The sequence below is a fragment of the Bos javanicus genome, chromosome 16, assembly GCF_032452875.1.
Source record: "Bos javanicus breed banteng chromosome 16, ARS-OSU_banteng_1.0, whole genome shotgun sequence".
Taxonomy (NCBI): domain Eukaryota; kingdom Metazoa; phylum Chordata; class Mammalia; order Artiodactyla; family Bovidae; genus Bos; species Bos javanicus.
Genome location: NC_083883.1, coordinates 21694426 through 21717900, shown reverse-complemented (window position 1 = coordinate 21717900; position 23475 = coordinate 21694426). Strand labels below are relative to the sequence as shown.

Below are 23475 nucleotides of genomic sequence, written 5' to 3'. Positions count from 1 at the left end.
AGAAAATATTAAATTTTTTTTTACAGATTACAAAACTGAGGTCCAGGGCTGTAAAGTGACTTATCAAAGCTCATACACCTGAGTTTTGTTTTTGTTTTCTTTTTTAGAGTAGTCACTGATTAAGGATTTAGTGTACTCACAGAGGCTACCATTCAGGCTAAATCTTCCTAGTGCCTGGAGAGCAAACAATTAAGTTCAGAATTGTATAGTATTTTCCATAATTGCTAATTGCCCCACTTCTGGATAGCTCAGTTGGTAAAGAATCCGTCTGCAATGCAGGAGACCCCAGTTCGATTCCTGGGTCGGGAAGATCCACTGGAGAAGGGATAGGCTACCCACTCCAGTATTCTTGGGCTTTCCTTGTGGATCAGCTGGTAAGGAATCTGCCTGCAATGAGGGAAACCTGGGTTCAATCCCTGGATTGGGAAGATCCTCTGGAGAAGGGAAAGGCTACCCACTCCAGTATTCTGGCCTGGAAAATTCAAAGAAAGAAAGACAAGATTTCAAAGAAAGATGAGAAAAACGTAGACTGATACCAATAAATGATGCACTGTAGGAATTTAGTCTTATGTGTAAGCAAGATTTGGATTCGCCAGGTTCCTCTGTCCATGGGATTCTCCAGGCAAGAACACGAGTGGGTTGCCTTGCCCTTCCCCAGGGGATCTTCCCAACCCAGAAATCAAACCTGTATCTCTTAGTGCATTGGCAAGCTGGTTCTTTACCACTAGCGGCCACCTGTGGGGTCCAAGGTTTGGATAGTGGAGAGTGTAAGAGGCACCCTGAAAATAAAAGAAAAATGAAATAAGAGGCTGGAGTGAATTTGAAGTATGAGTGACAATTCCTGGCACAAAGTCTTGATAAAATATTCAGTGTTTGTGTGTGTGTGTGTCTACTATGTGCCAGAATGTTGTACTTCCTTTTCCCCTGTTTTCTCTGTTCTGAATCTTTACAGAAAACCTGTGAGATCGGCAATAGACCCAATTTATGGATGAGACTAGTTGAGGCACAGAGAAATTATTTCCTTAGCTACGTGGTTAATATGTGGCAGAGCCAAGATTACTTCATCTTGCTGGAAAGTATTCATTCTTTCTTTCTTCCATACCATGACCTTAGTTAAATGACTCCTACATTCTCATGTGTGAGACTAGAAAAAGGCTGTCACTTCCCAGTAGCCATAGATAAATGAGTAGACAGTAAAACATAAGTAAAAATTGAACTTCATGAAAATAAGCTGATCTGAGAAGGATGATAATGAATTTTTTATGGATATAATGAATCTAAGGTGATTCTAGCATTTCCAGGAAGATATATCTAAAGGATTTCTGGAAGAATGGGATTAGTTGTTGGAAGTATGGAACACCAGATGAGAAAAGACAGTATATATGTGTGACCAGTCAATAAAAAGATAATGACTGGAGCTTCCCCAGTGGCTCTGTGGTAAAGAATCCACCTGTCAATGCAGGAGACACGAGTTCGATCCCTGGTCCTGGAAGATCCCACATGCCGCAGAGCCCCTAAGCCCATGTGTCACAACTATTGAGCCCGTGCCCTAGAGCCTGGGAACCACAACTACTGAAGCCGGTGCCCCTAGCGCCTGTGCCCTGCAACAAGAGAAGCCATCACAGTGAGAAGCCTACACACCACAAATACAGAGTAGCCCCCACTCGCCATAACTATAGAGAAAAGCCCGCACAGCAGCGAAAACCCAGCACAGCCAAAAACAAATAAGTAAAAGATAATGAGTGAGGCTAAGAGGTGATGCACTTTTCCAGAATGTGAGTGTGTACAGAAAAGAAAGAGTAAAAGATATGACTCTGGAAAATTGGAAGTGAGTGTTTCCATTGCCAGAGATAAATGTGTAGGTGTGATGGTTTTGTCTTCGTGTTTGGCAGGGTTTTCTTTGGTTTTTGTTGTATGCTGATGCATCATTGTTATGAGCCACCAGATTTTATTATGCCTTAATTATGTCTGTCTTCTATAATCCAGAAATTTTCTCATGCCTGATGATACACATGTGGGTTTGAAATTTGGATAATTATATAGAGGGTCACAGTGATTAACCACACAAACAGAAAGTTCTGCATGGTTTGCAGTAAACCATCAAAGAAAGAAGAAAGTGGGGAGGGGGTGGGCGTTAAGTTATTTTGGGAAGGAAAAGAGGTAGGTGAAATGATAAGGAATAAAAAACTTTTTACACATTTTTGAAATCTGAAATCAATAGAGGCGATGAAAGTAAATCAATAAGAGTTTGTAGTAGGCTGCTGCTGCTGCTAAGTCGCTTCAGTCGTGTCCGACTCTGTGCGACCCCATAGACAGCAGCCCACCAGGCTCCTCTGTCCATGAGATTTTCCAGGCAAGAGTACTGGAGTGGGTTGCCATTGCCTTCTCCGAACCGCCATTATTGAATGCCAAGTTGAGCTACATAACTGAGCCAGCTGTCTGTAATAGCCTAAGCTGAGTGTAGTTAGTACCTTTACAGCCCATGTTACAGTAAATATTGTGCCCCAGCCAATTGTGTGGTCACATGGCATCTGCTCACCCAGTGAGAATGGTGAGAGAACAGAAGCCGTCCAGATTTAAAGAGGCTGCTTAATCCAGGTAGTGGTGCTGCAGAGGGTACCCGTTGTGAACTTTTATTATCTCTAGACATCCTGAATTTTTTCACAGGTGATAAATAGTTTTGTAAACAGAAGAAGCAGTTTAAGGCAGAATTTCATTTTGAATATGAAGTGTAGCCTTGTTTTCATATGGACCATCGAGGTCCTGATCATAGAACATGAGTAGTTTCTAGGTAAAAAACTAACACTTTAGTCAATAATATTTTTAAATTGCACTCTAAGGTTTCTGATTTGAGAATTGAATAGTATTTGCCCATGTTTTTATGGCTGCTCCTACATCTTCAAAATGAAAGTGGTGTAGAATTTTTTTTTTTTTTTAATATGGAGAGGGGGCAATTAACTGTAAGAGCTGTAAGAATCTTTTTGATCTTATTTTGCATTCATTGGAATATTTCTATATATAATTAAAGAAGCACATTGAATTTCCCCACTAATTATGTTTTATTCCCATTGTCATTTACAAAAGATATATGTCTGTATTCAGTAAGCAAGAGCTTTTTGAAAACGTGTACCTAGGATTTTGTTATATGTAATTCAAAGCAATTAAAATATCAACTCTGGCCCTGGTTTGAGATTTTCATGTAGGTGTCCAGGTAGAACATAAATACTTAAATCAGCAAGTGAATACTGTTTCATTTCATATCTAACCACGTACCAGATGTTATGCAGTGTATGGGAGAAACAAAGTTAAATAAGACGTAGTTCCTAGTCCTTAGATGCTTATAGTCTATGGGAGGGTTAGATAAGTAAACAGCTAATTAAAATACAACGTAATAAATGACAAAAGTACAGTGTTTACAATACAGAGAGGTTGTGGGGAAGCCAAAAGGGTGATCTTATATCATTATGGATATAAGTACATGATAATATTATAGGACTTAATGTAAGATACAATGAAAGGAACCAAAATATTATTTGGTACACAATGACAGTTTTTAAATGCATTAGGATATTAATATGTATCATGTACCAAGCTCATTCATTTGTTCCTTTGCTCTGCCAAAAGGTTTGATGAGCTTTTAGTGTTACTCTCTTTTATGAAAAATTGTGTGAACTGAGATATTTCAGTAAAAAAGTAGCTTTATCGCTTCGTAAATATAATGTCTTGGTTAGCACCTTTGGTACCATTTACTGTCTGTGGCCACCATATACCCAGGACCAACACTTCCACCCTAGCCCTTCTGGTATCGTCTGCCCATGAAGACTGACAATTGAGTTTGCTGCCATATATATTTGCAGAATCAGTCAAGGTTTCCAGTTTTGCCTTTTCCGTTTCCACTTGGTCTGAAACCTTTATTGAAAAAGAAATGTCTCTTCTATTGATTCTCTATCTTGCTTCAGCTTTTTAAAATTTTCTTCCCCTGCATTCGGTTTTAAGCTTCTCCTCTATGCTTACGACAATCAAATTTTCCATGCTGTAGAAGCATCTCTTACGACTCCCTGCTGGTGTTTTTCTTCCATTGTCCTGCCTTCTTCCCTAAAGTCTATTAGCACAGTGGTGCTCAAACCTCAGTGAGCATCAGAATCACCCCCACAGAGGGTCTCATGCGGTAGGTTTGAGGTGAAGCCTGAGAATTTTGATTTCTGACAGGTTCCCAGGTGATGTTGATACCTCTGACTTGGGGACCACACTTGGACAGCCGTGGCAGAAAGCAGTGCTTTTTAAAGTGTGGTCTGAGGATCCCAGGGACTCCTTCAGGGAGTTCACAAGGGGAAAACTGTTTTCATAATAATACCAAGATATTATTTGTATTTTTCGCTTCATTTTTTTCACAAGTGTATGGTGGTATTTTCCCGAGTCTCCATGAAGTGTGTTATATATTCCTGGGTTAAAAAAAATTAAGGCATTTTTAAAATTCCAGTAGGATCAATATCTGATCCCATCACTTCATGGGAAATAGATGGGAAACAGTGGAAACAGTGGCAGACTTTATTTTTGGGGGCTCCAAAATCACTGTAGATGGTGATTGCAACCATGAAATTAAAAGACGCTTGGTCGATGATGACGTGACCACTGCGCAATCTGAGTTCTGGGAACTAGGTGATGGAGCGTGTTCTGAGAACGGACTGAGACCGGGCAGAAAAAAAAAAAAAAAGACGCTTACTCCTTGGAAGAAAAGTTATGACCAACCTAGATAGCATATTCAAAAGCAGAAACATTACTTTGCCAACAAAGGTACATCTAGTCAAAGCTATGGTTTTTCCAGTGGTCATGTATGGATGTAAGAGTTGGACTGTGAAGAAAGCTGAGTGCCGAAGAATTGATGCTTTTGAACTGTGGTGTTGGAGAAGACTCTTGAGAGTCCCTTGGACTGCAAGGAGATCCAACCAGTCCATTCTGAAGGAGATCAGCCCTGGGTGTTCTTTGGAAGGAATAATGCTAAAGCTGAAACTCCAGTACTTTGGCCACCTCATGCAAAGAGTTGACTCATTGGAAAAGGCTCTGATGCTGGGAGGGATTGGGGGCAGGAGGAGAAGGGGACGACAAAGGATGAGATGGTTGGATGGCATCACCGACTCGATGGGCGTGAGTCTGAGTGAACTCCAGGAGTTGGTGATGGACAGGGAGGCCTGGCGTGCTGCGATTCATGGGGTCGCAGAGTCAAACACGACTGAGCGACTGAAACTGAACTGAGGATCGATATACATAAAACAAAGGCTCTTTGGAGTCCTCAATCATTTTTAAGAATATAGAGCTTGAGAACTGCCAGCATGTAGAAATGAGCACAGCTTCTTAAAATTAAGGTCACCAGGACACTGAATTTTCTGACTCCTTTCTGCTGTTTGTCCTCTCCCAGACCAGTCTGCCCTGGACACACTGCCTTCCAAGCTACTCCTTGAACATCTCTTCCTCGCTTCCCGGTCTTCCTATGTGATACTTCTGACTAAGGATATTCCCACCTCACCTCTCCTTGGCTTGAGTGCTCCATCCAGTCCTTTAGACTCAGCTCAACTGAGTTTCCCCTTCCCCTCCACCTTCTCCTTCTTTCTTTCCTTCACAGTATTTTCCAGCAGTCTGTGGTATTGGTGCATATTGGTTTGTTTTTAATTCAGTGTGTCTCTCCATCCTATCAGTGCAGGGTTCTCCTCATTGTTTGCTAGTATATCTCCTCCTATTCCTTAACCCAGGGCACATGGTAAAGGCTCAATATTTTCTTCGTTTTCTAATATTTTTATTTTACTGGAGTAGAGTTGATTTACGACGTTGTGTTAGTTTCAGGTGTACGGCAAAGTGATTCAGTTACACATACACATATGTTCATTCTTTTTAAAATTCTTTTCTCCTACAGGTTGTCACAGAATATTGAGTAGAGTTCCCTGTGCTATACAGTAGGTCCTTGTTGGTTATCTATCTTATAAATATCTGGTTCCCTTATTCAACAAGAAAATAATGTAAAGGCTCAGTATTTTCTTGCTGAGTGAAGGAACCAGATACTTTTAGACAAATATTGGCTCGGCTACTTGTGAAGCAGGTGGTCTTAGGTGGATTGTTTCATCTCTCTAAACCTTATTCATGAGCTTGAGATAATAATTAGAATCTTGCAGAATTGTGAGCATGAGAAAAAATTTCTAGGCTGCTTCCAAGAACCTGGACAACCTAGAAAGTGCTCAGTCAGTGTTTGGTGAAATTAGTAATAATAGATTCTATTTACTGCATACATATTGAGTTCATCACAGAGGACAAAAAGAAAAGAATAAAACAGTCTCCCAGTACTTGTTGGTTTTCACCGTCCAGTGGGGTGTGCTACTTGGCAGGTATACTGATTGTGCAGCCAGTTCCACGGAGTTGGGTTGTAGTGACATCCTGAAGGTATTTCACACATTACCCATGTGAGAAGATACTGTTTGAGATTCCATGCTGTGGTTTACTATCTATGGAGCTCATGGTTATTACCATGAGGCAACTCAAGAATAGTTTTAGTGATATCTAGTCTCTTAGGTATATTCATGCTTCGATGCTACCATGGCTTTATGGATAGCTTCCTTCTAGAATGAATTTTAGAGGCTTCCCAGGTGACTCAGACGGCAAAGAATCTGCTTACGATGCAGGAGACCCAGGTTCAATCCCTGGATTGGGAAGATTCCCAGGAAAAGGTAATGGCTACCCACTCCGATATTCTTGCCTAGAGAATTCAATGGACAGAGAAGCCTGGTGGGCTACAGTCCATGGGGTTGCAAAGAGTCAGAGATGATTGAGTGACTAACACTTTTGTTTTTCAGAATGAATTTTAAGAGCATATCCTGCCATACTCTTAGAATATATGCTAATACTTGCTTCTGTCTATGAATTCATTTAATAGTGTGCTACTCCAGAATGATAATTGAGCAGCTTTCTTTCTTTTTTCTGGGGTTCCTTCTATATTACTTTTGACACTTGAGTGAAAGTGTTCTAGGAATTCATTAAAGATAGTATTAGCATCTTTTTCATTTTCTGTATTTTTGGAAAATTATGAACTATTCTTTAGGCAGAACACTTAGTAAATTATAATTCATTTTTCAGATGACTCAACATACTTCCTACCAAGTTTTGGGTTTTATACTATTTAATTTTATAAAATGGTGTTAGAATAGTTTTAGTTATACAGAGGGTGACATGGCTTCTAAGACAAACTATCCAGATATTTGAAAGACTATAGTATTTAACCTGTTTGTGAATTCTTCTTAATATATACTAAGTTGTTTTGCAACTATTGCAAAATGCTAATGGGCTCTAGTGTATGTATCCTTCTGGTGAATTCAACACATGGGTCAGTATAGACAAATGTACCAAGTTCTGCTGGTGATACATCGGTAAATTAGACAGTAACCTCTGCTTTCCAGAGGTGGTATTTTCACATAGAGGAGACAAACATATAAATTTTAATATGAAGCAGTCCATTACATGATATAAGAAAGAGGCGATGAAGTATAGGGATTCAAAGTGGAGAGAGAAATTATTTCTGTTGTGTGTGATCAAAGAATCCTATTGTATATCTGTGAGTGTGTGTGTGTGTTTCATCTGGGGCATGGGAGGCAGTGCATTCCTTTTATTACTTTAATAACATGAATTTGAATAGTTTGCCAGTTCAAGTTTCTTTCAGGCCCTTAAAATTGGCCAAGAACAGCAATTCAGCTATAAAACATTCAATTTACGGACCATTATTATAGATAAGATACTTAACTCTATTTTATTTAAACTCATGACCTTTCCACTAATTGAAAAGCATCAGAAAAGCACCAGCTTATGTAGTAACTAATGATGTCTTTGTGGAAATTACTGAATTAAATTTTGTGATTTAGACTGGCTACCTTGTGGTTTTCACTTCATTTGTAAACTAACTCTTCTTTATAATTTGATGTGTTTTGTATATTAAATATGTACCAGCATTTCAGATATGTTCATGGGGAGCAATTGCTCAACTGTTTCAAGTAATTCACTGAAAAGAGTGCTTGATGGTCCCAGTAATAAACATCTCCATTGCACTATTCCCCTGCATGCATACTCTCCTTGCTTCCGACTCACAGCAGTCCTACAAAAACTTACTCTTGCTTACATCTATTGTAATATTTATTGTGTTATCTTATTATTGAGAGTGTACTTTGCATTCGATGTTTTTTTAAAATTGGAAGATAATTGCTTACAAAATATTGTGTTGGTCTATACCATTCATCCACATGAATCAGCCATAGGTATACATGTGTTCCCTCCCTCCTGAACCGCCCCCCTCATATCCCACCCCATCCCACCCCTCTAGGTTGTCACAGAGCACTGGGTTGAGCTCCCTGTGTCACACAGTGAATTCTTACTTGCTGTCTATTTTATATATAGTAATGTATATGTTTCCATGCTATTCTCTCAACCCATCCCACCCTGTCCTTACCCCACTGTGTCCACAAGTCTGTTTTCTATGTATTCATCTCCATTGCTGCCCTGCAAATAGGTTTATTAATACCATCTTTCTAGATTCCATACACATTACATTAGATTTTGAGACAATTAATACAAATGGTAATAATTAAGAGATACGGATCTGTGTGTTTCACAGATTATCTCATTTCATTCTCATAGTAGCTCTATAAAATGAGTACTGCATTAATCCCCATTTTATGGAAGAAGTTGAGGCAGTCATACTGCTGAAACCTGGAGGAATCAGTATTTAGACCCAGGCCATCTGGCTCGCAAAGCCCACACTTTTAATCGTGATGTTGTTCTGCTCCTAAAAACTGGAGAAAAAGAAAATTGATGAAATCTATTTTTTTATATACTGGAGAAAAAGAAAATGAATGAAACCTATAATTCTAGTTTATTATTTTAAACCTGGGGGATGATCCTATCCCATTGTGATCACTGCAGTGGACAGCAAGAATTACTAATAGGACTGCTTATCACTTTGTTTTCTAATCTTATTATAAAAGAGATGCTTTGGTCACAGTTGATTTTGTAACCTCCAGATGGAAAAATGTGATTTACATTATGTGGAATTTTGCTATAAAATACTAAGAAAGCTTAAACTACAGTTAATGCTTTACTACTTACTTATAGATCACACAGAAAGATTTCCATCTAGCGTGGTGTAAGGATAACTCTTCTACTCTTGAGTATATTGAAAGGTTGATGTCAGTTTGTAAGTGTAGTGGGGCTAAAGATGAAGACCTGGACAAAAGAAAATATAGCTTCTTTGTTTATTATATTTGATATTTCTCATGAGTTTCCACATATTAGCAGGGTCAGTATGGGGAAGGAGTGTGTCAGTTAGGATGCAGGAGTCAAGGGAAGTGAAGCAGATTTGCCAATTACCGTACCTCAGTATTAAGTATTTCTTCCAGCTAGGAAACTTAGTCTCTTCCTAACAAATGCTTGGTCTTGCATTTCTCCTCCCCTCCCATCTGCTTCTCCCCAAGAGGGCAGTCGGGAGTTTATGTGTCCTGGGGTGATGGAGATGACTTTCAGCCAAGCATCATCCTACTGACCATGCAACTCCTTGGTCCCTACTGACCTCTGGCTGGCTAGTCTGATCTGTACCCCAGCACTTCACTCACTTGTGTAAGTCTAGTTGCATTTGGTGTCTGGAGGTACTATGCTGGTACCCGTCACTGAAGCCCATATATTCCAGCCATTTGTCTCTGATCTTCAAGCTCCTCTGCTTCTTTGGGTCCCAAGACTGTTCATCCACTGGTTCCCTATTAGTTTACCAAAACACCTGGATTACCCGTCCAGCACCCCAGGCCATGGGGGACCACTGGCATTTTCTCAGGCTATGCATCTAGCCCTATGCACCCTCCACCAATGCAACATTTTTACTTCTGTTCCAATTTGGGCAGAGTGCCAACTCCAGCTTGGGACTCTCCTAGAGACTCCCCTCCTCACCAGCTTGCTGGAACTGGGCAGACATTCCTCAGTTCCCCCTCATTTTACCCCACAGGAGCGGGGGCAGCTACCACAGTGGTTTCTATCTTACCCCCCTGCTTCAGCCTCCGTTCTCCTTCCCATGCTCTACAGGAGTGGGAAGGCAGGAGCCTCTGGGCCCAGCCGTCATCAGCAGAAGGGCTTGTCTGTTTCTGTTGCAGCGAGAGGAAACTGTTTTGCATCTCCCAGGCTCTTGATAATAGGGACCCTGAAGCAACAGGAGTTGGGATTTACTGAAGATGAAAGTACAGTGACCTAAATTATGACAATACCATCTTTTGTGTGTTTCGATTGAAAGCACCCTTTTCTTGTTGGAGTCTGACAGTACCAACCAGTCAGGATACCCTAGCTCAATGTTTGGAGCTGCAAACATAGAGTGTGTTTTATAGAATGAACCAAATTCCCAGATTTCTGAAACTTTATTACCTATCCAACTCTTACTTCTTATTACCTATTACCTTACTTCTTCTTACCTAAACTCTTATTACCTATCCAACTCAGACTTCTAGTCTAGTCAGCTTGTATATTTTCAGTTTGTAACATGTTAGCTAGCAGGGTTCGTATTATGCAGTTCTTTAGAATCTTGTAGATAGGGGGTCCCAACTCCGCTCACCATCTGTGGCCTGTTAGGAACTGGGCTGCACAGCAGGATGTGAGCGGCAGGTAAGCAAGCAAAGCCTCATCTCTATTTACAGCCGCTCCGCATCACTCACATTACCACCTGAGCTCCGCCTCCTATCAGATCAGCGGCAGCATAAGAAATATAATGTGCTTGAACCATCCTGAAACCATTGTGCCAAAAAGGTTGGGGACCACTGTTCTGTTCACCCAACGGAGTGCTGGGCATGTCAAACAGAAGTTCGGTATCTCCTGTTTTTGAGCCACTGGATGGCTCTTATTTTTTGTTTTGTTTTAAGAATAAAGGTAAAACTTGCTGGATACAGTTAGCATTATTGCTATTATTATTATTATTAATTAAGATTGGGCTCGGAGCATGTAACAAGATGCCCAAATAAACGATGACTTGATCAAAAGAGAGTTTTGTTTTGTTTCTTCCTAGTGTCATGAGGCAATGGCACCCCACTCCAGTACTCTTGCCTGGAAAATCCCATGGACGGAGGAGCCTGGTAGGCTGCAGTCCATGGGGTCGCTAAAAGTCGGACACAACTGAGCAACTTCACTTTCACTTTTCTCTTTCATGCATTGGAGAAGGAAATGGCAACCCACTCCAGTATTCTTGCCTGGAGAATCCCAGGGATGGCGGAGCCTGGTGGGCTGCTGTCTATGGGGTTGCACAGAGTCGGACACGACTGAAGCGACTTAGCATAGCATAGCATAGCATAGTGTCATGAGAAGATATTTGATGGCTTCGTTATCCAAATTAAGGATGGCAGTGTGGAAGCCTTTGATTCTTTTGATCTTTCACTCCTAGTCAAAAACTGGGTGTTGTTGCCTTCACCCCAGACATCCTGAAGTACAAAGACTGTACAAGGTACATACCAGCTAGTAAATCCCGCTGAAAGAATCTTCCATAGAAGCTCCATCGAGTGATTGACATACTTGTTATTGGCCAGGCCTTATCTCACATGACCACCTCTGTCTGTCTTACTGATTTTTTGATGTAACCAGAGTTATGCTAGATATTTACTTCTTTCAATTTAAAAGAATTTTAAATTCTTTGAATTTAAAGCTAATTCTACTAACAAATACCCCCAGATATGAGGGTCTAACTGTGTTTTTTTTTTTCACTTGAAATACATATTGCTGCTGCTAAGTCACTTCAGTCGTGTCCAACTCTGTGCGACCCCATAGACGGCAGCCCACCGGGCTCCCCCATCCCTGGGATTCTCCAGGCAAGAACACTGGAGTGGGTTGCCATTTCCTTCTCTAATGCATGAAAGTGAAAAGTGAAAGTGAAGTCGCTCAGTCGTGTCGGACCCTCAGCAACCCCGTGAACCACAGGCTTTCCAGGCTCCTCCGTCCATGGGATTTTCCAGGCAAGAATACTGGAGTGGGGTGCCATTGCCATTAGTCAAAGAATATTATTGGTCAGAGTTGCAGGTTATTATTTGTGTTTTGTATAGCCATTCATTGAGAAAGATAGTTTGTAATATGCTAAGATTATATTGTTATCTATTCACTAATATTTGATTTGTTTTTCATTCATTCATTTATATATACTTATAAGAATAATTTGCTTGTTTGTATTTGTGATCTTTTTCTTTCCCCTCTCAAGTCGTAGTTATGTGGTTTTAAATTATAGACATGTTTTAGTGCAATTAACAGTATAATAATCTAATCTTGATCTATATTATACAAGACTGGGTGGTTGCCTGAGTCTTTACTTAAGGAGAACAGCTTGTAGAATATAATATCTTAAGTGTTTTATTTGCTAAATATAAACCATGTTAAGATAATCAGTTTTTAAATATGTAAACTCTCAGTATTTTTCTCATAAATTACTATCAATGTATCCTTGATATTTTTAGAAGCAACCTTTTAAACGTCAAAACCAGCTGTAATTTTTTTCTTTTGATGTAAATTAAAATTTCATGCATCACTGTCAGCTTATAGTAGAAAGAAATAAGCTAGTTTTAAAAAACAATTTGAAAATTTTGCATTTTTAAAAGGGCATATGCACAACTGATAGTGTTATAATAAATTATCAATAATTAATGTGGAAAGAAAATAATTTTAGCTCCTGAAATGTTGGTCATGTCTTCCAAGATTCAGAATAATTTAAGTATTTTAAATAATAAATTTAGTAAAATTTACTATTAAAAATAATAAAATAGTAAAAATATTTACTAAATGTTTACTCAAAAATTTATGGTAATTTTATAACTAAGCACTGAAAAGTTTTCCTAGTCTGCTTATATTCCCAAAGTAAATTTTTAATGTATGTGATAGAATTTCTGTCCAAAAAACTTTCATAACTTTTTTACATTATCAGTCATGTTCGCTGAATATCGTGACCATCTTCACTGCCATGTTACCCCTCAATCTCTTCTACCACCAAAAACAAGATTTTTTTATGTGTACCAAGTTTTCCAGCGTATTGTAATTCTCGTTAGAAATGGGAATTATTAACTATCCTTTTTGTTTTTTAAGTGTGTTCTTTATATAATGTGTAAGCTAAGCTCCAAGGAGGAATCACTGTCCAGCTTCTATTTCCTGATATGACTCCTTATTTTATTTTTTAGATTCTGCAGAATTGTGAGAGATGGAAAGAGAAGCTTCAAAACACCCATTAAAATTTTTATTTATTGTCTGAAATTCCTTTAAATAGTTGGACATTATTTTTAAAAGCATTTTGAGTGTCCAGAGAGATAAAGGAATTTTTATAAACAAATTCCCTGGCAGGAGCTGCTTTGTGTGCTATATATTTCAGGCTAATAATAAGGGCTTACTGTGGGTCAGTATGTCATATCCCAGTGGTGTCTGGTGAGATGGAGGGTTATCTTATATGTCAGCTAGCTAACCCTGTGAACAGTTTTGAGCAGGCAAGATAATGGGACTGAATTCTGAAAAGAGGGTTGAAATGTACTGGAATATTGTCACACATGAGAACAATAACTTTTTTAAATAAATGTAGTCACCTTCTGACATCATTAGGCATATTTGATAATAATTCTTAATGGGGTATATTTTAAGTGGATAGATTGGGTCAAGTATGAAGAGAATCATATATAATGGTATGTTTAAGATAAAAAAAATCACAAACTCTATCATGCACAAGAGATTTTTATTAATAGAAAGTTGCTGAGAAAAAAAAATTGAAACTTTTTTCTTCTCTATTATGATTACTAAATCAACAGTACCTATTACTAAGTAAGTTTTCAGCTTCTTATAATTTTAAGTTTTGAATATAAAATTACTTCTACTCAAGCATAGATACAATAATATAGAAAAAATTTAAATTATTTTGTTTTACTGTGTTTCCCGATTAGTGTCTTCGTACACCATTACATAAAATGTTAATGTCTTTTTTTTTAGATCACTAATTCTTTGAAAGATTTTTAAATTCAGTCATCCTTTGCATTTCCCTTAAATATTACACTTAATTTTGAGAAAAAGTTTGTGTGTGTGTGTTTATAAAATGAACCTTAAGAAAATACTTTAAATGTAGAAGTGAATTATTTGATTTGAATTGAACAAGATAATCCACATTAATACACTTATGGCTTATAAATTGGAATTTTAGGAAATGTATAGATTTGGTGTGTAATCTAAGAATGTTGAAGTGGGATAAGATGATACAGATTTTTACACCATCTTATACACCTTTTATTACTTTAGCATCTATTCTTATAAAAGGCAGTTTTGTATGCACAATGGATTTTGTGTAAACATATGTAGACATATCCTTATATTCTTGAAGCCCATGGTATTGTGAGCATCATAAATGAGTGATTTAAGAAGCCTTTGGTCAGCCAGCAGAGGCCACTCACAGCTTGCTACTAAAACAGGACGGCAGAATGAAACTCTTTCTTTAATCACTATTGGCCATCATTCTGAGCTGGTTAATTTTTAGTTCCTTACTCTAAAAAAAAAAAATTACCATGGAGCAGTGTGAAAAACAGTTGTCACTGTATTTGTTCTTTAATTATATAGTGATTAATCTTTTCTATTAAATCTTTTAGATCATCATTTTGTAGACCAGAAATGAGGATTTATACACTTAATAATTAGAAGCATTATTATTCTAATAGGCCAATAATTCTAAATTCTTAATTATTAATGCTGACTTATTTTAACTAGGAAAAAACTGTTTAAAGTGAAGATTTAAAACAATTACATTGTTTAGTCTTAGAATGAAAAATATAAGAATTGCTAATGTTGTCATATATCTACATGTATGTTTGTATATTTCTGTATCTTCATCAGCTTAGCGTAACATGCAATTAAGAATTATTTTAAAGATATATATGTACTGGTGTTACTTGAAAAGGTACTAAGATTACTTCCAGATTACCTGGAGTCTGTGTGCGGTCACTACTTGACGTGACGCTAGCAGCTGAAAGGTTAGCATCTTTCTTTTGACACATACGATTTCTGCCAGGATGACTAATCCTCTATTGAAAGCCTTGAGCTTCTCTGTGCTTTATCTCCTGTGATTTTTTTTTTAATTATTCTTTTTTTGTTTGTTTTTTAATTTAAATTTATTTATTTTAATTGGAGGCTAATTACTTTATTGTATTGGTTTTGCCATACATCAACATGAATCCGCCATGGGCATACACGTGTTCCCCATCCTGAACCCCCTCCCACCTCCCTCCCCGTACCATCCCTCTGGGTCATAAAACCTTTCTGGATTGAAGGTGTAATCTCACATTTACATTGTTATCTGCTTTTGAAGGAAAAAAAAAAATAGCCCAGCTTCTCTAATTGTCCAAGTTCCTTCACATACTCTCATCATGAAATGTTTACTCCTCTCCAGTGCAGTTTTTAATTTTTTTCACTACTTTGCCTGTAATGACTTGTAGTGGAGCCATTTGTTATTCTTGTTAGTCTGTCTGTAACATGGACTGACAACCTTGTTTGAGATGCCATGCTCAAACTTGCCTGCGTTTAAAATAGCCCCATGGGGTACCCCGAAGTCGCAAGTAAAGACCAGAATGTCCTTGGATGTATACTTATAGGCTGAAGAGTTTCCAACAATATAATCTCCATTCAAGTCAGCATCTCCTGTGGCAAATTCCCCAACACAGGAAACATTTATTTTGGTGTATTGTCTCCTCTGTGTGGTCCTCTGTCGGGGGCAATTGGGAATAGAACAACTGAGGTTCAGATCTAGCTCTGTTTAGTCTTTGTAATCTGAGTGTTATGTGCCCTCACCTCAGTGAGTATTACTTTCTTCATCTAGTGTTTGAGAATAATGATGTCTACTCACTTTAGCCATCTTGCCCGTGAAAACTTACCTTATAAGCCAGCAAAACTGATAAAAGACTGATGACAATGTAATTGTCATCATTAATCACAATAGTGTTTCTACAAATTCTATTAATTCTTCATGTGTCATCAGTGGTCATTATCACACTTTCTTTGTTGGGTTGTTCATGCTTACATCGGCCCAAGAAGGGTTAAAAATTGCATAGTAAAAGTATAATGGAACAGTGTGGACCCTTTAACCTTGACAATCAGGTAAAAGTCATCAGATTCACTCACTGTGTTACATCTCTACTATGAAAATGAAAGTCATTCAGTCCTGTCTGACTCTTTGTGACCCCATGGACTATAATAAAGTCCATGGAATTCTTCAGAATACTGGAGTGGGTAGCCTTTCCCTTCTCCAGAGGATCTTCCCAATCCAGGGATCAAACCCAGGGCTCCCACATTCACTGGACAGATTCTTTACCAGCTTAGCCACAAGTGAAGCCCAGGAATGCTGGAGTGAGTATCCTATCCCTTCTCCAGTGGATCTTCCCAGCCCAGGAGTTGAACCAGGGTCTCCTGCATTGCAGGCGGATTCTTTACCAACTGAGCTTTCAGGGGAAGCCTTACATCTCTACTATAATATAATCTAATTAACACAAAGGTTAAGAAACTAGTTGCTGCTAATAAGACAGTTTTTTTTACCCCTGAAAGTCTTAACCAGTGTGAACTCAGCTGATAAGAGCAAAATTGGTTGTGAATGTCTTATACATAAAGATATGAATAATGATGCGAACCTAGTACATCTTTTTGTAATGTTACTAGATTTTATAAAATCCCAAATTCTGAGGCATCTTCTTAATTGGAAAACCAAACTCTAGTGTACAAATTTAATAATTTACTACAACAGTTTTTGCAATCTCAGATAATTCAGTTGTTCTCAGAAATGATCTTCCATCCTGTATATTCTTTCTTTTTTTTTTTTAATTTTATTTTATTTTTAAACTTTACATAATTGTATTAGTTTTGCCAAATATCAAAATGAATCCGCCACAGGTATACATGTGTTCCCCATCCTGAACCCTCCTCCCTTCTCCCTCCCCATACCATCCCTCTGGGTCGTCCCAGTGCACTAGCCCCAAGCATCCAGTATCGTGCATCGAACCTGGACTGGCAACTCGTTTCTTACATGATATTTTACATGTTTCAATGTCATATTGTATATTGTTTATTCTTTCCAGAAGGACATTGTCTGAAGCTAATACTTCTGGTGGGCTCAGATCCAGCACCTTATCTGCACACATAGGGCATTCTAGTTTCGCCTATTACTTTTTTAGTTTCTTATAGCCAGTGAAGAGGATTTTTTGTAGTCTACTATGTGAATTCACAGGGCTTCCCTGGTGGCTCAGTGGTAAAGAATCTGCCTGTCAATGCAGGAGACACAGGTTCAATCCCTGGGTCAGAAAGATCCCACAGAGAAGGAAATGGCAACCCAATCCAGTATTCTTGCCTGGAAAATCCCATGGACAGAGGAGCTTGGCAGGGTACAGTCCATGAGGTCACAAAGAGTTAGACACAACTTAGCAACTAAATAACAACAACATATAAATTCACGTTTACTTTAATAGTAGTCTAGACAAATGAAAGTAAAATATGGATTAGTGCATGAATTATTTACTGACCTTTCTTAGGAAAAAACACCTGCAAATTGAAGGAGTCTCTTAACACAGGACTTTATCATGATATCATAAAGATTAGTGATCTTTGTAACAATGTAACTAAATCAATGTAACAATCAATGTAGATCAATGTAACAATATAACTAAAATTACCCAACTGAATGGAATACCACTCATTATATAGTAAATTTTGACATGATTTTATGTGCACAGTAATAACTAGTAAATATCTGTTGAATTGTTTCCAGTAGAGCAGTTTGGGGTTTAGAACAAGGAGGAATCAGCTATTGCATCAGAAGCTGGAGAGGGATCACAGTGGGAAGCAGAGATGAGATTAGAGAGGGTTTTGAATGCATTTCTTATTAGCTTTAGTTTTGCTTTCAGTGAAGAGCTATGGATGGCTCTGGCATGAGAAAATCAACCCATTGAAAAGCAGTGATTTAGAAAGTTGAATTTGGTGAGTTGGTAAGATGAATTGGAGAAGGGAGAAAGAAATTGCATACAACTCCCTTCTCACAGGTGATTTTCTTCCCCCTTATTCCTCTGAAATCAGATCACTGCTTTGTTTCCCTTTAATCTTATAAATGATATCCATTTATACCACCTGAATTTGTCCCTTTGTTGTGTTTACTTTCAAAGTTATCCTAAAGTAATTTCCACTCTTGTATATGTTATATTAAAAGTGATTCTAATGTTATTTTCTTGAATGTTTTCCATCCCCGAATAAATTGTACCTTTTGTGTATTGTGACCATTCTGTAATATTATATATGATAATAGATAACACAGTGAAATATTTTATTCATTCTCCCAACTGTCTTGTACCAGTTTTTTAGAACACCAATATAAAACTCAGTTGCCCTCATGGGAAATATTTTGGAGAATCTTTCTCTATTCTCCTGTGTGTGATTAAAAGATGGACACTTGACACATTCATTTTAACAACTGTGAATTAAAATCAACTATTCCAAGATGTTTAGAATATTATTTTCTTCCACTTATTTTTAAATGAAGATGAAAGTATAGACTAGCAACTACAGTAAGTTTCCTTCTACCTCTTTGCTTTCGTCTCCTTAACTTCTTGTCCCTAGGTTTTAAAGTTCTATTTTTAAGCTCCTTTTTGTTGAGTTGTTTTCCTTAATATCTGTCACATGTATTTGACTGACACATTTGTTGAATGTACCAGGGGGGCCTTCATGCAGAGCCTGCTAAACTTAAAAGGCTTGTTTCTTTCTTCCGAGAAGTTGAGTCAAATTAATAACAGTCCTTCGAGAAGTAGGAAACTTCTGGGTCTTGACAAACTGGCAGGGAGGCTCAGACAATGTCTCCCTGCAGCCTGGAGGCCAGGCAGATTTGATTGGGCCGTCCTCACAAAACTGAAAGGCCTTCTTTTGAATGGCAGCCTGCCAACCTAAGTGTTTGTCAGTGTAGGCACTGAAGCAGAATAACATTTGGAAGGCAAATAAAATATAATTGTAAGAGAGAAAAGTTGGAGGAGAATGGCTCTACTAGAGGCAGAGAAAGAAGCCTGGACGGATGGTTTCTTGGGTTTGTTTGGCGACATAACACGTCGTGAATTTATAGAAGGAATCTTACTTGTGGAGAACATAAGTGAGGTATCATCCGTATTGAATAAACTCATTATTAATCTCATAGGACCATCGTGTCTCAGGAAGTCTACCTGATTTGGAAAGTAACTCATTCAGCCATCTTAATTATAGAAGAATGGGATGAGATGCAGTGGGTTTGGTAACAGTAACAAAATGAAAATGAGATATAAAGCCAACTGTTTTGTTTATCTTTGAGAGAAAGTCATAATATCTGTGTTAATAAATCAGTGATAGAAAAAATAAGAAATTTCTTTTAACATCTCTAATAAAATTGAGAAAGATACTTTGTCATTGAAATAATTTGGCTAAATTTCCCTTATATGGGTTCATATTGACCTTATGAATTTTGATGGTGTTACTTGTACAGCTATTACATTTTCATCTGCTGCTTCTGCTGCTAAGTCACTTCAGTCGTGTCCAACTCTGTGCAACCCCAGAGACGGTAGCCCACCAGGCTCCCCCGTCCCTGGGATTCTCCAGGCAAGAACACTGGAGTGGGTTGCCATTTCCTTCTCCAATGCATCAAAGTGAAAAGTGAAAGTGAAGTCGCTCAGTCGTGTCCGACTCTTTGCGACCTCATGGACTGCAGCCTACCAGACTCCTCCATCATGGGATTTTCCAGGCAAGAATACTGGAGTGGGGTGCCATTGCCTTCTCCAACATTTTCATCTGCTGCTGCTGCTCAGTCACGTCAGTTGTGTCCGACTGTGTGACCCCATAGACGGCAGCCCACCAGGCTCCCCCGTCCCTGGGATTCTCCAGGCAAGAACACTGGAGTGGGTTGCCACTTCCTTCTCCAGTGCATGAAAGTGAAAAGTAAAAGTGAAGTCGCTCAGTCGTGTCCGACTCTTTGCAACCATGGACTGCAGCCCACCAGGCTCCTGCATCCATGGGATTTTCCAGGCAAGAGTACTGGAGTGGGGTGCCATTGCCTTCTCCGACATTTTCATCTAGCACTGCTATATTGTGATCTTCTGAGGTTGATAAGTTGATTGTAAATAACAGTAGTGAAGACTGAGACCCCTGTGATCTTTTAGCATTAAAGTTTACTTCACAGTCTATAAGGTCAGAAGTTGACACAAACACTATACTACCCAGAGACCATTCATTCCTATCGAACTTTAATTTTTTAAATAATTTGCATATAAGCATAGTAATGAAAAGAAATATGCTTACTTTATTTAGGATTGTAGTCACTATTGATATAGTAATATTTAACAAATGAATCATAAAATTTCAGAGCATATAGTGTGGTGTTTAAGGTTATCATCAGTAAATATTGGCTAATTAATATAATTAATTAATTAATAAAATAAAAACTAATATAAATGTTTGTCTCTAGCGTTTTAACAAACAACAAGAATTGGATTGTGGAGATACTGTTTCTCATGAAGAACAGAACACCTGTTTCCTATCTGGCCTTGTGAAATAAAATCAACTTTTTGTAACAAACTTTATAACATGAATATCTTATAGGATGTTTAAAGAGTTATGATTTTTTTTTAATTTGTCATTTCTTTCTAAGACATTTTTGAAATAACTGGAAGGCATCTTTTTTAAGAGAATAAAATAATCACCATACTTGAATGTTTACTAGAAATTAATAATTTGACCTGATAATTTAAATTGCTTCATTTTATTTTTAGAAAGATTAACCCTGAATTATGATTTTTAGGAAGAATTCTATAAAAATGTTTCTTGATATTTTATAATTCTTTGAAGTAACTACTAATAATCAATTGTATTAAACACATGTTTTCAAGTTTAAAATACACTGAAACTCTAGAATAGCCCCGATTTTCATAAGCTGAATTCTAAAATAAGATTTTGTTGTTATTCAGTCAGCAAGTCATGTCTGACTCTTTGCAACCCTATGGACTAGAGCATTCCAGGCTTCCCTGTCCCTTACCATCTCCCGGAGTTTGCCCAAGTTCATGTCCATTGAATCAGTGATCCTATCCAACCATGTCATCCTCTGTCACCCTCTTCTCTTTCTGCCTTCAATCTTTCCCAGCATCAAGGTCTTTTCCAGTGAGTCAGCTCTTTGCATGAAGTGGCCAAAGTATCAGAGATTCAGCTTCAGCATCAGTTCTTCAATGAGTATTCAGGGTTGATTTCCTTTATTCAGGGTTGATTGACTGGTTTGATCTGCTTGCTGTCCCAGAGACTCAAGAGTCTTCTCCAGCACTACAGTTGGCAAGTATCAGTTCTTTGGCACTCAGCCTTCTTTATGGTGCAGCCTTCACATCCGTACGTGACTACTGGGAAGACCATAGCCTTGACTATATAGACCTTCGTCAGCAAAGTGTTGTCTTTGCTTTTTAACACACTGTCTAGCTTTGTCATAACTTTTTTCTTCCAAGAAGCAAGAGTCTTCTAATTTCATAGCTGCAGTCACCATCTGCATGATTTTAGACCCCAAGAAGAGGAAATCTACCACTGCTTCCAACTTTTCCCCTTCTATTTGCCATGAAGTGATGGGACCGGCTATCATAATCTTAGTTTTTTTAATTGAGTTTTAAGCCAGTTTTTTCACTCTCCTTCATCACCCTCATCAAGACGTTCTTTAGCTCCTCTTTGCTTTCTGCTATTAGAGTGGTATTGTCTGCACATCTAAGGTTGTTATTTCTCCTGGCAATCTTTATTCTGCCTTGTAATTCATCCAGCCCAGCATTTCGCATAATGTGCTCTGTGTATAAGTTAAATAAACAGAGTGACAGTAAACAGCTTTGTCGTACTCCCTTCTCAATCTCTCTCACCTTTTTGGTAAAGGTGTCTAATACCTAAAGTAGCAAAAGATTCTCATTATTAGAACATTTTACTCCTGAGTCAGACCAGTGTCATTGACCTGAAAAGACTATATATAGATCTCAGTGTTTGTTTCATTTAAAAAAATTCTAAATTATGCCTATTTGAATATCTTTAAAAGTAAAACCAAAATTGACTTGAAATAATGAAATGGGATATTTACATCTTGTTAAAAAGGGGGGCTATGTACTAGGTAAATATGTAGACTCATTTAAATATCTACATTTGCTATTATAAATCTTCTGTGAGTTGTTTACAGCAATTGAATTGTGCTCATAGTTTCTACATATGATTTCTGAGAAATATATAGTATGATTATTTCTGACTAGATTGAAAGCTTACATTTGTATTGTGGTATAAATTAGTTATAAATTCTGTTTTATTGTATTCAGTTGCATTGTTTTTCATTGGGCAATTTATCACATGGGTGTATGTGAAATTCTTTCATTTATTAAATTTCAGATTATGTATCTCAAGCCAGAGCAAGACTTAAACATTTTTCCATAAGTATAGCTGCAGGTAAACAAGCAATTTTAGCCCTGAAAATAGCTTCTGCTTCTGTCAACATGTTGTTTATTTTTTCTCTGAGATAAAAAGTTCAGTTTTCTGATATTTGTACCAAGATAAAGTCAGTAAACAAGATTAATATAGTGTGGAAAAGGTTGTCAGCAGCCCTGGCAAAGGAAATAAGTTGCCTGTACATAGAACACACTGTAAACTGAATAAAAGTGTCAGGTCCACCCTGAGATAATGTGATCATGAACCTCTAACAAAGCATGACATAGGCACAGTCGGCTTTTCTCATAGCCGCGGTGTAGAAAATGGATTACTGTATTCCAGGGTTACCCACTGGAGTAGCATGAAAACCTCATTCTGGGATGAATGCAGGATGTAGTCCTGGAGTTGAGCCACATGTTTACCTGTGGTGCTCAAACCATAGGGTTATTAATGTCATCATCTGTGAACATTTGCAGTATTTGCAATTCTTGGAATTTCAGTGTGTGCTGGCATCCTTGTTACCCGAGTGAAAGAAGATGAAATACATTTTTGAAAATGTTCATTTCTTTTCAGAGGCATTTGTTGCCTCATCGTGCCTTTCTGGATTCTGTATGTTAAGTGGCACTCCTGTAATTATAGAGGGTTTTGTTTTTATTTTTTAATATGATGAAGCATAACGTAAAGCCTTAAGTTGTAACTTTATCTCTTGTCAGCTGTGGTTGTGGATTCTTTCTTGCATGATGCTATGTTTATGTCCTTGCTGAGAACCCTCGATTAGACAGAAAAGTGTGACATTTTCTTGGCAAATGGGAATAGCTTGCATTATCAAAAAAGTTGAACCTTTAATTCTTTATCAGGTTTTTACTTTGATTTAGAAATAAAGGCATAAAATCTTTTCTCTTAAATGAAATTATTGTTCTATGTAAATACACAGCTAATTCCTAACTTTATGGGGAAATGATAAAAAGGACTATTCACTGCTCCCTCGATTTAAATTTTTGT

At 37.8% G+C, this 23475-nt stretch overlaps 1 protein-coding gene and 1 non-coding gene across 5 annotated transcripts in view; both read left to right on the top strand.

The window, feature by feature from the left end:
- GPATCH2 (G-patch domain containing 2) overlaps positions 1-23475 on the top strand; it is a 194183-nt gene that overhangs the window by 88879 nt on the left and 81829 nt on the right. The window lies entirely within an intron of this gene.
- On the top strand, positions 4612-4694 carry LOC133228340 (small Cajal body-specific RNA 18). The gene has a single exon (XR_009730191.1). It is a non-coding gene; the product is annotated as a small Cajal body-specific RNA 18 (non-coding RNA).